Here is a 12,299-nt window from a genome sequence, read left to right as displayed (position 1 = left end):
GTGGGTAAATTTCCAATCAGACTATTAAGACATACATATAAGAGACATGAGGTAATTAGTGCCCTCTTTGCTCAGATATCTGTGATTAGAGTCAGTATTCAAGGAGAAGTACTAGCAATGGATGAGAGTAAAGTCAGGGATTTCTAGAGAGAACTGAACTCCTATAAAGCTGTGGGATCAAAGAAGTTGCGTCCAAGGATGCTGAGAGACCTAGCCAATGTCCTTGAAAGCCATTCTCTGTCATCTTCAACAGGCTGTAGAGATTGGGGAAGATCCCTGATGACTTGAGAAAAGCACTTGCCACACCCATCTTCAGCTGGTGACAATGCAGAAAACTAAAGGCCCGTCACCTCAGTTCCAGGGAAAATGATGGAGTGAATCCTTTCAAAACACATTTCTGGGAACATAAAAAAGAAAGTAATTTGTAACAATTAGCATAAATTTATAATGGGTAAATCATGCATGACCAACCAGGTTGCTTCTTGTGAGAAGCTGTCTGGATTTGTGGCTGAGGGAGGCATGGTGGATGTAATTTACTTTAATTTTTAAAGAGGTTTTTCATATTGTCTCTCAAAATATTCTGCTCTTCAAGTTAGCAATGTTTGGGCAACCAGATGGATAAAACACTGGTTAGGTCCTCAGCCTAAGAGAACAGTTGTTAAGGGATCATATTTCACATAGAGAATGGTTACAAGAAGACTACTGCACATGTCTGCCTTTCCTGTTTAACATCACATCCTGGAGCAAGAGATGGGGTGAAGAACTCTCATTGTTAGCAGATGATATCAGACTGGGGGAACCAGTCAACACTCTTGAAAGTAGAAGGGTGCCACACAGTGAGACCTTGCAGGCTGGAGGAATGGATCAAAAAGAACTTAATGAAATTCAATAAGGACAAATGTAAAGCTGTACACCTGGAAGGAAGAATTTGCCCCAAGAGGCTAACTGTATCCTGGGCTGCATTAGGAGGACTGTGGCCAGCAGGTCAAGGGAGCTGATCCTTCCCCTCTGTTCAAAAGTGGTGAGGCCACATGTGGAGTGCTGTGTCCAGTTCTGGGCTCCCCATACAAGAAAGATATGGACCTACTGGAGAGACTCCACCAAAGGGCTACTGAGTGAATTAATTCTAGAGCATCTCACACGTGAGGAAAAGAGATGTTAAGGGAATTTAGTCTCTTCTCTGACACAATAACTTGTTGTATTTGGTTTACACAGTAAGGTTTTTTTACCAGAGGGTTGAAGAGGTGGCTTCTGTGACAAGAGATCAGGAGCTGCCACTGTGTCAGACAGCCAGCTCCAGTCAGCTCCAGCGGACCCACTAATGGCCAAGGCTGAGCCCATCTGTGACATTGGTAGTGCCTCTGTGCTAACATATTTAAGAAAGGGAAAAAAAAACCACTGTGCAGCAGCTGCGAAATAGGAGTGAGAAAATGTGAGAGAAATAGCCCTGCAGACACCAATGTCAGTGAAGAAGGAGGGGGAGGAGTAATGCTGCTCCCGGCAGAGATTCCCCTGTAGCCCATGGTGATGACCATGGTGGAGCAGGTTGTCCCCCTGCAGCCCATGGAGGTCCACGGAGGAGCAGAGATCCACCTGCAGCCCATGGTGGACCCCATGCTAGAGTTGGCAGATGTACCTTGAAGGACGCTGCAATCTGTTGAGACCTGACGCTGGAGCAGGCCCTGTCAGTAGCTGCAGCCTGTAGAGGACTCACAATGGAGCATTCAATTTCTGAAGGACTGTACCCTGTGGAAAGGGCCTACGCTAGAGCAACGGAACAATATGAGGAGAAGGAGCAGCAGAGATGAAGTGCTATAAACTTTCCACAAACCACATTCCCCATCCCCCTTGTACCACTCAGAGGGGAGGAGGTAGATGACTTGGGAATGCAGGAGTGAAGTTGAGTCAGTGGAGAAGCAGGAGTGGAGAAAAGTTTTTTTTAGGCTGTGTTTGTTTTGTTTTGTTTTTTTTTTTTCCTCACTATGATACTCTATTTTTAATTGGCAATAAATTAAATTAATCTTCCCTGAGTCCAGTCTGCGTTGCCTGTTACAGTAATTGTAGAGTGATCTCCCCTGTCCTCATCTTGACCCATGAGTTTTTCGCCCCCTGTCCTCTTGAGTAGAAGAAGTGAGAGAGCAGCTGGGTGGGCATCTGGCAGCCAGCTATGGTCACAAATAATTCATGGTTTGGTATTTCCCACTTCAATTTTTCTACCTTTTCACTCATTAGGCATTTTTCATATCAATAGACTCTTCCATTTACAAAGATACTGTTAAAGATTTTTTTCTGCTGTCAGTGGAGTAGGAAATGTATAAAGAAGAGATAAATGTCTACGTATAATAAGAAGTATATATCCTTCTGGGTAACATATACTAAACTCTTGCTGTTTTTCTTCCAAAAAAAAGTGCTCCCTGTTGCTTCAAATAAGGAGGAGTCTTCTCTAGATACAAACAGAGGATGCTATTGTTGTTGTCATTGTTATCCACACTTGAAAGAGGGAAATAACAATTGTAACTGAAATAGCAAAGGGAATATTTTCATTAACAGACCAGGGTGTTGTAGGATAGTGGTCCTTGGCAGAACATATGCAGTTTGGCAGCCAGTTTGTTTAACTAGCTTTGCTGTTTCATTTTCATAGTGTTTACATATTCCATTGCTTTTTCGAGGGAAATTAACTGCACACAGAGTTGGATTTCTGGCTGATTTAATAGGTGTGATTCGAGTGAAATCACCAATGATTCAATTAATCAATTACAGATCCGATCTCCTTTAATCTAGGTTGTTCTTTATTTTTTACGGTGGAAAAGTTGCTAATCCTCAACAGGTTATTGTCTCTTCAAGATCTGGTTCTGAAATACAGCTCATCAGTTCACATATGAATGTTCCACAATAATAATAATAAAACAAAGTTAATTCCCAGACTCTCCTAGTCACCATGGTAACACACTCAGGCGAGCACAACTGAGAAATGGAGGTACACTGAAAGATTTTGTCTAAAGAGCAAAAGCACATTCATGCTATGAGTACAGAGAGGATTTTTGTGGATATTTTTGTGCATAGTCTGCAAGTCTACCTTTCCTTCAGTGAAGTGGCTCTGAACCAGCATGCACTAGGAAATAACAAGATAGATGTTCCATTTCAAATATCCCAATAGCATCAGCATTCAAATTTCAACATGAAAAGCATCATCTATCTTCTGATATTCACCAAGGTTTATTAATTCACTGCTATAGTTTAACTGGGGATAACCACCATTGTAGGTTTCAAAGTAAAGCTCTACTGACTTGTCTCCTTTGATAATGGTACCTTCCAATATAAAGGCTTCTTTCCCGCCTTCCAATGCTTTCATTGCCAGTATATTCATGGATAATATTGTTAGCCTCTTGACAGAATCAAACAATTATTTTTATATGCAATACAGATAAGCAAGTACTTGTTTGTTATTGTATTTACTGTAGTAACCTTTGTCTCCTAGTAACCTTTATCTCCACAAGACCCACTTTTTCACAAATAAAGAATGATCCAAATGAGACACATTATTCTGAATGAGCTTTCATCCTTGCCTAACACAATGGCACAAGAAAGTTTGCTACATAATTCAGCTAATGACACAATCCTCTTCTATGTATGTGCTAAATTTGGCTGCTCCAACTTTCTCACTATTTGTCCTCTCTAATTGTAACCATTTACAGTAGATATTATTTTTGTTATTCTTGAATTGCGTGACTTTACAGTTTATATGACCAGAGATCATTTTACATTTATAATTTCCATTCCTAAAGCAATTCATTTTGCCACTAAGACATTCTAACTCTTCTGTTTGTTGACAGCTCCTCATAGGCTTGTACCACCACCATATTTCATAAATTGCTGAACAATACTGGTATCAGTATCAATGCTAGGGAAACATTTTTTAAGATATTCCCAAAAATTTTGTCCACAAAAAAAAATCCAATGTAATGAGTTCTGCAACAGACACATACCCATATTATATTTATTGCCAGTAGAAACCCCAGTACAAACCTCCCTAAAAATGTCGTCCACATTCTCTTTAATTTACTGAATCCTTTCTCTTTTCTCAAAATATCACAACATCAAGTAACAAAGTTGCCTGTTGTGAATGCCTTGCTGATTTATATTTTTAAGGAACAGAACAAACTCATCACAACTTGCTTTACAGTCATACCTTCTAGTGTACCATGTTTCTGTGATCTCATCATAGGAGTTCTCATATGCTGTATCAGCAGTTCATATTCTGTCACTGTTTTGCACACATTTCTTCCCTTGGTGAACAAATATTTCACTTGTGTCTCACTGATTTAATTCATTTTCCTAGCGGTACTAGGTACAAAAATTCCCTTCTATGTACTCCTTGCACTGCAGATCTTCTTATACGTATTATTTCTTTCTTCTTTTCTGTAATCTTTCCTCCTTATCCATGCTGTTCTTTTCTATCGCTGTTGTTCTTTTATATGCAATCTTCCCATACTGAAACCAGTCCTGAAATCATACAGAGGCTTCCAGTCTTCTCTTCATTTTCTCTTGAAACCTTTCATTCATTTTGCTCATTTTTTGGTACATTTTACCACTTTGTGTGAAAGCCTTCAATGGCCAGGTTTTCCTCCTTGCAGCAAACTCAAACCACACCATGATCTCAATACTTACCTGTTGCTTTTTTTGGGAACACAAAAGGCAACAGAAAATCATCCTTTAGTCAAGACTATAGTTTTATAAATTACAGTCTTACACACTGAAGGTGAGTTTGAAATTTAAACTCTTTTTTTTTTTGTGGCTGTTTGCAGGAGTTTCTCATTCCCTGCCTATACAAATGGGAGTGAGGATGTGCTCCAAACTGGTTTTGTAAAGCACTGTCTATTAAAAAGAATCCTTCCTGCCCTCTCGCCCAGAAGACTAACTTTACCAATTTGCTTTATAATCACTATTTGTTGCAATACTATTGACAGAAAGCAAACTACAGGGCAAGATAATTAACAGCTTGGTGCAGGGGGCGTACCCTTAAACCAATTCTGCTTCTACAAATAGTGGAAGTTACGCCATTCCTCCAGGGAAATGCTCTGGAGGTAACCAAGCTGTGTGTACCAATTACATTCTCCAGGATCAAACTACACGACAAAGCCAAATCTTTCTTGTGCTCAAGATGAGATCTTCTAGGGAGCAAGGTTCATGTTTACTGTGTATAAATGGTATGTACCAAACTGTCACCTTACAGAATGATAAACATTCTCTGGGGTTGTTGTAGTTTAGCCCCGATTGGGACCAAAATATGCAGTCTCTCTCTCCCCCCACTCTCAGAGGGAATAAAGAGAGATAATAGGAAAGAAAGAAAAGGCTCGAGACTTGAGATAAGGACAGGGAGAGATTCTTAAAGTTACCGAAGCGGGCAAAACAGACTTGACTTGGGGAAAACTATTTGTTATTAAAACCAAAGCAGGATAATGCGAAAGATAAGAAGATAACTTCCCCGGACCCTTCCCCCTTCCTGGGCTTAACTTTATATTCAATTATCTCTCCCTCCTCGCCCGCAACCTGAGCAGCACAGGCAGGAAGAGGGAATGGGGTTTACAGTCAATTCATCACATGTCTCTTTCTGCTGCTCTTTCCTCCTCACGTTCCTCCCCTGCTTCAGCATGGGGTCCCTCCCACGGGCTACAGTCCTTCACAAACTGCTCTGGAGTGGGTCATTTTTCCACGGAGTGCAGTCCCTCTGGAATGGCTGCCCTAGCACAGGCCTTCCATGGGCCACAGCCTCCTTCAGGCATCCACCTGCCCCAGCGTGGGGTCCTCCACGGGCTGCAGGTGGACCTCTGCTCCTCCTTGAACCTCCATGAGCTGCAGGGGGACAACCTGCTCCACCATGGTTATCACCATGGGCTACAGGGGAATCTTGGCCAGGAGCAGCATTAGTCCTGCCCCTCCTTCTTCACTGACCTTGTTGTCTGCAGCCGTTCCTCTCACAATAAATTCTTCACAATTGGCTCAGGCAGACACCTCTCAGGATCTCTTCACATCTCCTCTCCACTTCTTGCAGCCAGGCTGGGCCGAGTCAGGCCCAGATGGCTGCCCAGCGGGAGGCCAGAGGGTGAAGGCTGCGCCTCCCCCTCTCTGCTCCTGCTCCAGCTTCTTCACATCTTCTTTTTTTTTTTTTCTTTTCCTGTTTTTCCCCTTCTTAAATACGTTATCAAAGAGGTGTTATCAGGGAACATTCCGCTACCAATTGGCTCAGCCCTGGCCAGCAGCGAGTCCGTCCTAGGCCCAGCCAGGTCCACTGGACAAAGGGGAAATTTCTAGCAGCTTCTTACAGAAGCTGTGACCGTAGCCCCCCTCTCACTAAACAAAACCAACACCAGGGTACAAGTTTCTAGCACACAATATTAACTTTTTTAAAGTTACCATTTACCCATAGGTTACAGAATTATTCTTGATAATTTCCTGTAGCACTGATATTTAAAGATAAATTTAGAACAGATTACTTTTCCAGTTCTGAAGTCCCCGTTACAAGAAAGACATGGACCTCTTGGAGTGAGTCCAGAGGAGGACCATGAAAATGGTCAGAGGGCTGGAACACCTTCCCTCTGAAGAGAGTTGGGGTTCTTCAGCCTGAATAAGACAAGGCTCCCAGGAGACCTTCTTGTGGCCTTTCAATATATAAGTGGGGTTTATAAGAAAGATGGAGAGAGACTTTTTACTAAGGCCTGTAGCGACAGGACAAGGGGTAGTGATTTTAAATTTAAAGAGGGTAGTAAAGGTGGTGAGACACTGGAACAGGTTTCCCAAAGAAGTTGTGGATGCCCCATTATCATTGGAAGTGTACAGGGTCAGGTTCAACAGGGCTTTGAGTAACGTCATCTAGGGGACGATGTCCCTACCCGTAGCAAGGGAGTCAGACTTGATGATCTTTAAAAGTCCCTTCCAACCCAAACTATTCTATGATTTTATGTTTTTTAAAAAAAATATTTTTGCCATTCATTGTACAATTAAAAAAATTACAATTTCTAGGTGAATTTACAATGGAAAAAAATCCTACTTTTCTTGTTTTATGTCTCTCATAATATTTCATAATAAAACTGTTCACCAGTTTCAGAGGATTCACCTTCCAGAAGCAGACCCACAGAGCTAAGGCCACTTTCTTTGCAGAGAGAATGCTGAAACTGCTCATGTTAAACAGAACCTAGAAATGCTAAACACATCCTTTTTATTTCCTTGGAGAGTGAAAAAAATACCAAACTGACATTTGTCATGTCTTTCACATTTCCTGCTTCATCTCCTGAGGCTACATTTGTCATACTTAGCTTTGTGGGACAAAACTCGCATCCCAGCTCATTATCATCTAAGTGGGTGTCTGCTGCTTTTAGGATTGCCAGTACACTGGTCTTCAAAATTTTTCAGAGATATTGTGTGGCTTGGCTGAACAGAACACTTGCCGAAAGTTGCTGACGTGCCATTGATGGAAAAGGTCTTTTTTTTTTTTTTCCTGGGAGGAATAATGGCAATATGTGCAAATAAATCTGATTTCATTATGATGAGTCAGGTGATTGTTCTAAGCCTTGAATGATGTTTTTTCTTCTTTTTTTTTTTTTTTTTTTTCCCCTGCAGACTACTTTCCATGACAAATAGCTTAAGAATGTGTTTTGGTTGGTTTTGTTTTTTTTTTCTTTCAGTGTGAAATAATATTAGTAACATTCCAGTAAATTTTGAGGCGTGGAGAGAAAACACAAGGACGTATGCTTCCCAAGCAGTCTCTCCCCTCCTGGATCACTCCAGTTAGTGTCTTCTCTACCAGACGGCGGTGTCACAGCAGCTTCGAGGTGGGTTCCATTATAGTCTCCGGGCACAAAAATTTTTCAGGCCAGTTTTCCCTTTCTTCAGAGTATGGATTGGAATGGGAGGTTTGTAATGTGATTTATGGACAGCTAAGCACTACACATGATAATTTATGACAAGTATATTTATATATCAGAGATATATAACGATGTGAACCTCCTGCTAAAATCGAGATGATGCACAATGGTAGATGTTTTATAACATGTTTTCTTTTGCCAGCTACATTTGTACCCAATATACATCTTGCCAAAACCCAAATACAACTATTTGAGGGCTAACAAAAGTGGAAAAAGCTAGCAACTGCAGCATTTCTTATTCAGCTAGGCCTCCCATGATTGCATATACTTGGTAAAGTTGCTTAGGACACTACTGTGTTCTGGTTTGCCAGAGTAAAGTACAGAAAGTAAAACATACCTCATGCAAATACAGGAAAACAAAAGTTAAAGAAGGCATTACAAGCATATTGCTTTGCTCATACTATAATTTGTCCTATATTGTCTTCTCTCACTAACACCACATGGCCAGCCTTAGAACCTGCATGTCTTCCATAAGAGCTGTATTCCTCTACCTTTGTCATGCTTGCTTCAGTAAAATCTGTTATGAATTCTTTGTGCTTCACCATTGTATTAGTTGTAGGGAGGCTTGGGTACAGGAGCTGGCCAAAAGTGGCTCTTTCATCCTTTCTATGCTACTGTTGTGCCTCAGCAGTGGAGCTTACCTTACAGATGGAGAAGGGCAGTGTAAGCACAGAAAACAACATGCTCATTCTCAACACGATATTTATTTCCTCAGCTTTTCTCTAGGAAATAAGATTATTAAGTGCAATGTTTGGGATTTGGTAAGGAATTTTCTTTCTTTCTTTTTTTTTTTTTAGACAGTGAAAGCAGAGCAGTGTTATGGTGTTGAGGACAAACAAAAAAATTGCTCATAAGAATCCTTTTCACTCTTAGATATGTATAGTTTTCTTGACTCTGACACCTATCTGGATCAGCAACAAACTTCAGATAAACTGAATCAAAAGTCAAGCAGCAAACTAAGTGCCTCTGAAGGTTTTCCCTCCTCCTCTTTTCCTCTTAGGCAGACTTGCATTGTTAGCTATTTCAGAGCTGTCAGAGAGAGCAGAAAGTTTAAATGTCTGTGTCCATGTATGATGAAATTGTGATAGAGTTAAAAAAATAATAATTCTCACTGATGTAAGTAATTTTGTGTTTAAATTCATGAAAACAAGCTAGAAATGCACTCTGGCAAAGGAATAGGAGAAGGGTGGTTCATTAGTCAGAGAGAAAAGATGAAAAAAAGCTCTGAAACAAACATTGAAGAAGTAGCAAGGTAATCATTCTTGTACTTGTTAACAGACAGAGACAGTACTGGAGCTACATAAGGAGGCAGTCCACACTTATTTCAGACAGGAGGTGGTAAATGTTTTAGATCTGAACAGGTCACACTTAAGTTGTACTGAACTCTATACCGACCTAGTTCAACTCTATGCCTTTTAGATATATTGCAGTCAAAGAACATAAAATATGGGTTGACAGTTTTTAGCAGCCACAATTCTTGTACTATGTTAGGACTGAGTAATTTGACTGCAGGAACACAAGCTTATTAAACTGGGTGCTGTACAAGTACCACAAAAAAAAAAATGCAATCTCACTCTAAAGAAATTATAATGTCAGAATAAGGCATGTGATTACAGGTGGCTGCACATGGATAGACTGAAGAATACAAGAAAATACTGAATAATATTGATGAAAACACCCATCACAAAGTGCTGCCAGTGTATGTTTTGCCTTCGGGTATATGGTTATTATATACAACAAATATAATATCTTTCTGTGAACGAGATAGTACCTCAATTAAACTTTTCAAGTTCTATTCTAATCTTATTCTTATTCTTATTCTTATTCTTATTCTTATTCTTATTCTTATTCTTATTCTTATTCTTATTCTTATTCATTCTTATTCTTTTATATTTCAGACAATCTTTCTAATATCCAAAGTTTTTCCACAGTGTTTTAAATGATATGACTAACAACTCTCAACTGTTGATTTTTCTTTCAACTATCCCCTGAGAGAGCAGTACTTGAAATGATGTGACTTATTTTTCTTTGCATTTTCCTTTTTCTTCAGAAATATGTTGCTAGGTATTGTTAGAGAAAGCACTTAAAGTGAGAAGTGGTGACACTTATGACAGTTCCAAGTTTCTGAAGTGAATTACTTTGCAGCCTTGGACTGCCCCCTGAAAATATTCCATTTTTCTCTCATTTGCTCTCCTGTACCTGCAGACAGCTCCCTTGTGCCGAGGGACTGAAACTGTCAACCAGATTCTTTATCTCAAAGATTTAGATGATATTTTTTTCCTTAAGTATCGTAAGCCAGGTGCTGGAATACTTGTGAAGAGAACATGCAAGACCTTGAACTCCATTCATTTCCTAACAAGAGGCACTGTATAGCAGAGTATTGCCTGCACAGCTGTGGAGATGCACTGTGGTAGCATGTCCCATTTAGAATTTTTTAAGTATTGCAAACCTTGTATCCTAGGATAAATTGCCTTGGAACAACTGAGCGGTGAGGAAAACATGAAAACCCATCATCCATTAGGATGTGACACAGTCTTTCATTTGGAGCTGACATTATCTGTAGTTGAGTTGATACGGTCGTGAGGAATGCATATGCACTAAGAACAAAACTTGCTGATATTATGAATTTCCAAAATTGCAAAATATCATCTAAAAGAAAGAAAATATTAAAAATAATTGTACTTTTTTTTCCTTCTGCTTTTTAAGCTGCTAGGGTTTGTTGCTAACAGTAACAGAAGTAATTCTGTTACTCATTTACTGCTTTAGTTTCCACAAATCTTCCAGGGGAAAAATAAACCTACTTATATGTATAAATATGAATGTATATTTATGCTCACACACAGATATGTGTATACATCTTTGTATACACTGTGTGAGAGAAAGATATATCAGGTAAGGACTGAAGCAGGCAGAGTGATCAGGTCCATAGCTGAGACTGAAAGGTTTGGCTCCAAGACTCTGCCTGTGTGATTCAGATTGAGATACAATGAACTAGAACCCAAGCATACATTTTTGACAAAATCCTGTTTGGCTCAGAAAGTTTCTTCTTTTTCAGATGCAAAGTGAAAACAAAAATTAGAACTGAAAACAGCCAGTGAAATGACTTCTCTGCTCAACTTCACTCATCTCACTTTACATGTTCCCATCAGACCTGCTGCAAAATCAACACACACGAAAGAGCAAAAATGTAGCAAAAAAAAAATTTAAAATCTTAAGATAAGAAACAGTTTTATAGATCACAAAATCTGAAATTTCTTCTCTTTCTGTTCCCCTCTGAACAAGAGGATTTTAGGACATTTAAAATCACTGTTGATTCTGCTGAATCAAAATGAAGCTTTTCATTATTAGCTGTTAATTTACACCACACTGTTGTAAATAATTAGACTGTGCAGATGATCACCAAAGCAGAATTCTTGCTAAACTTTTATAATTCTGTAATTCCAATGGTCTAAACTTTAACATGCAAGTAGTCACTTCTAAGTAGCTTCCTTTTTGGCTGATCACTTCTGGCATGCTTTTGCTTTCCAAAGGAATGTTCACCATCACATTCAGAAAACTCAGTCCATCAAATTGATTACTTTAAAAGCATTAATAATTTATGAAAATGTAAAGCTCTCACATATTTTCAAATGAAGAAGTGAAAACTAGAGGAGCTACATAACTTACTCTCAAAGTCTACCCAGAGAAACTGAGCATATGAAACTGAGATGAGAATTTAACTTTCAGCCAGAGAGGTTTTTTTTTCCTTAAGCTTGTAATTCAGGACTATTTTTTAAGATCTTAGTTTTTTTCTCATCTTTTTCCATTTAAGGAGGGCAAAAATGTATGTCAGTTGAAATTGCCATTCAATATAATTTATCAGAATTTTAATTTTCCTGTCACAAAGAGATGACAAAACTTGAACTCTAATAGTGTTGCTGGTGTGCCCAGTTTTCTTCTGGAAGACACCATCTCTTGAGTTAAGTTGTCCATCACTTTTATCTACTCTGAAAAAAGGCCTATAAAGTGGTAATTTTTTTTGTCATATTTACATTTCTACTGGGAGCAAAACTGGAAAGCCAGTTATATATTACATCAAGACAGGAATAAATTTAGTAGGAGTGGGAAAAGAGTTATTAAAGGACTTTAATCTACCCACCCACTTAGGTCTTTCTAAAGTAGTACTGCACTTTATCTCCATATTTACAAACTCTCTCAGCTGGAGGTAGGGAATTGAGGAGGAATTCAATGAACAGAATATGTTTTAATAGACTAAAAAGGAGGAAATCTAGTCCTCATTTTCATCTCTACATTTGGACAGCGTTTTCAACACTTTGAGGCTGTGAACCTCTAAACATTTTGGAAGAAGTTCCAAATGTGCTCTTAGAAGTATCCGAG

The sequence above is a fragment of the Chlamydotis macqueenii genome, chromosome 2 (assembly GCF_036417535.1).
Source record: "Chlamydotis macqueenii isolate bChlMac1 chromosome 2, bChlMac1.mat, whole genome shotgun sequence".
In the NCBI taxonomy this organism is placed as follows: domain Eukaryota; kingdom Metazoa; phylum Chordata; class Aves; order Otidiformes; family Otididae; genus Chlamydotis; species Chlamydotis macqueenii.
The sequence above is the reverse complement of the archived record's forward strand: the minus strand, read 5'-3'. Positions refer to the sequence as shown.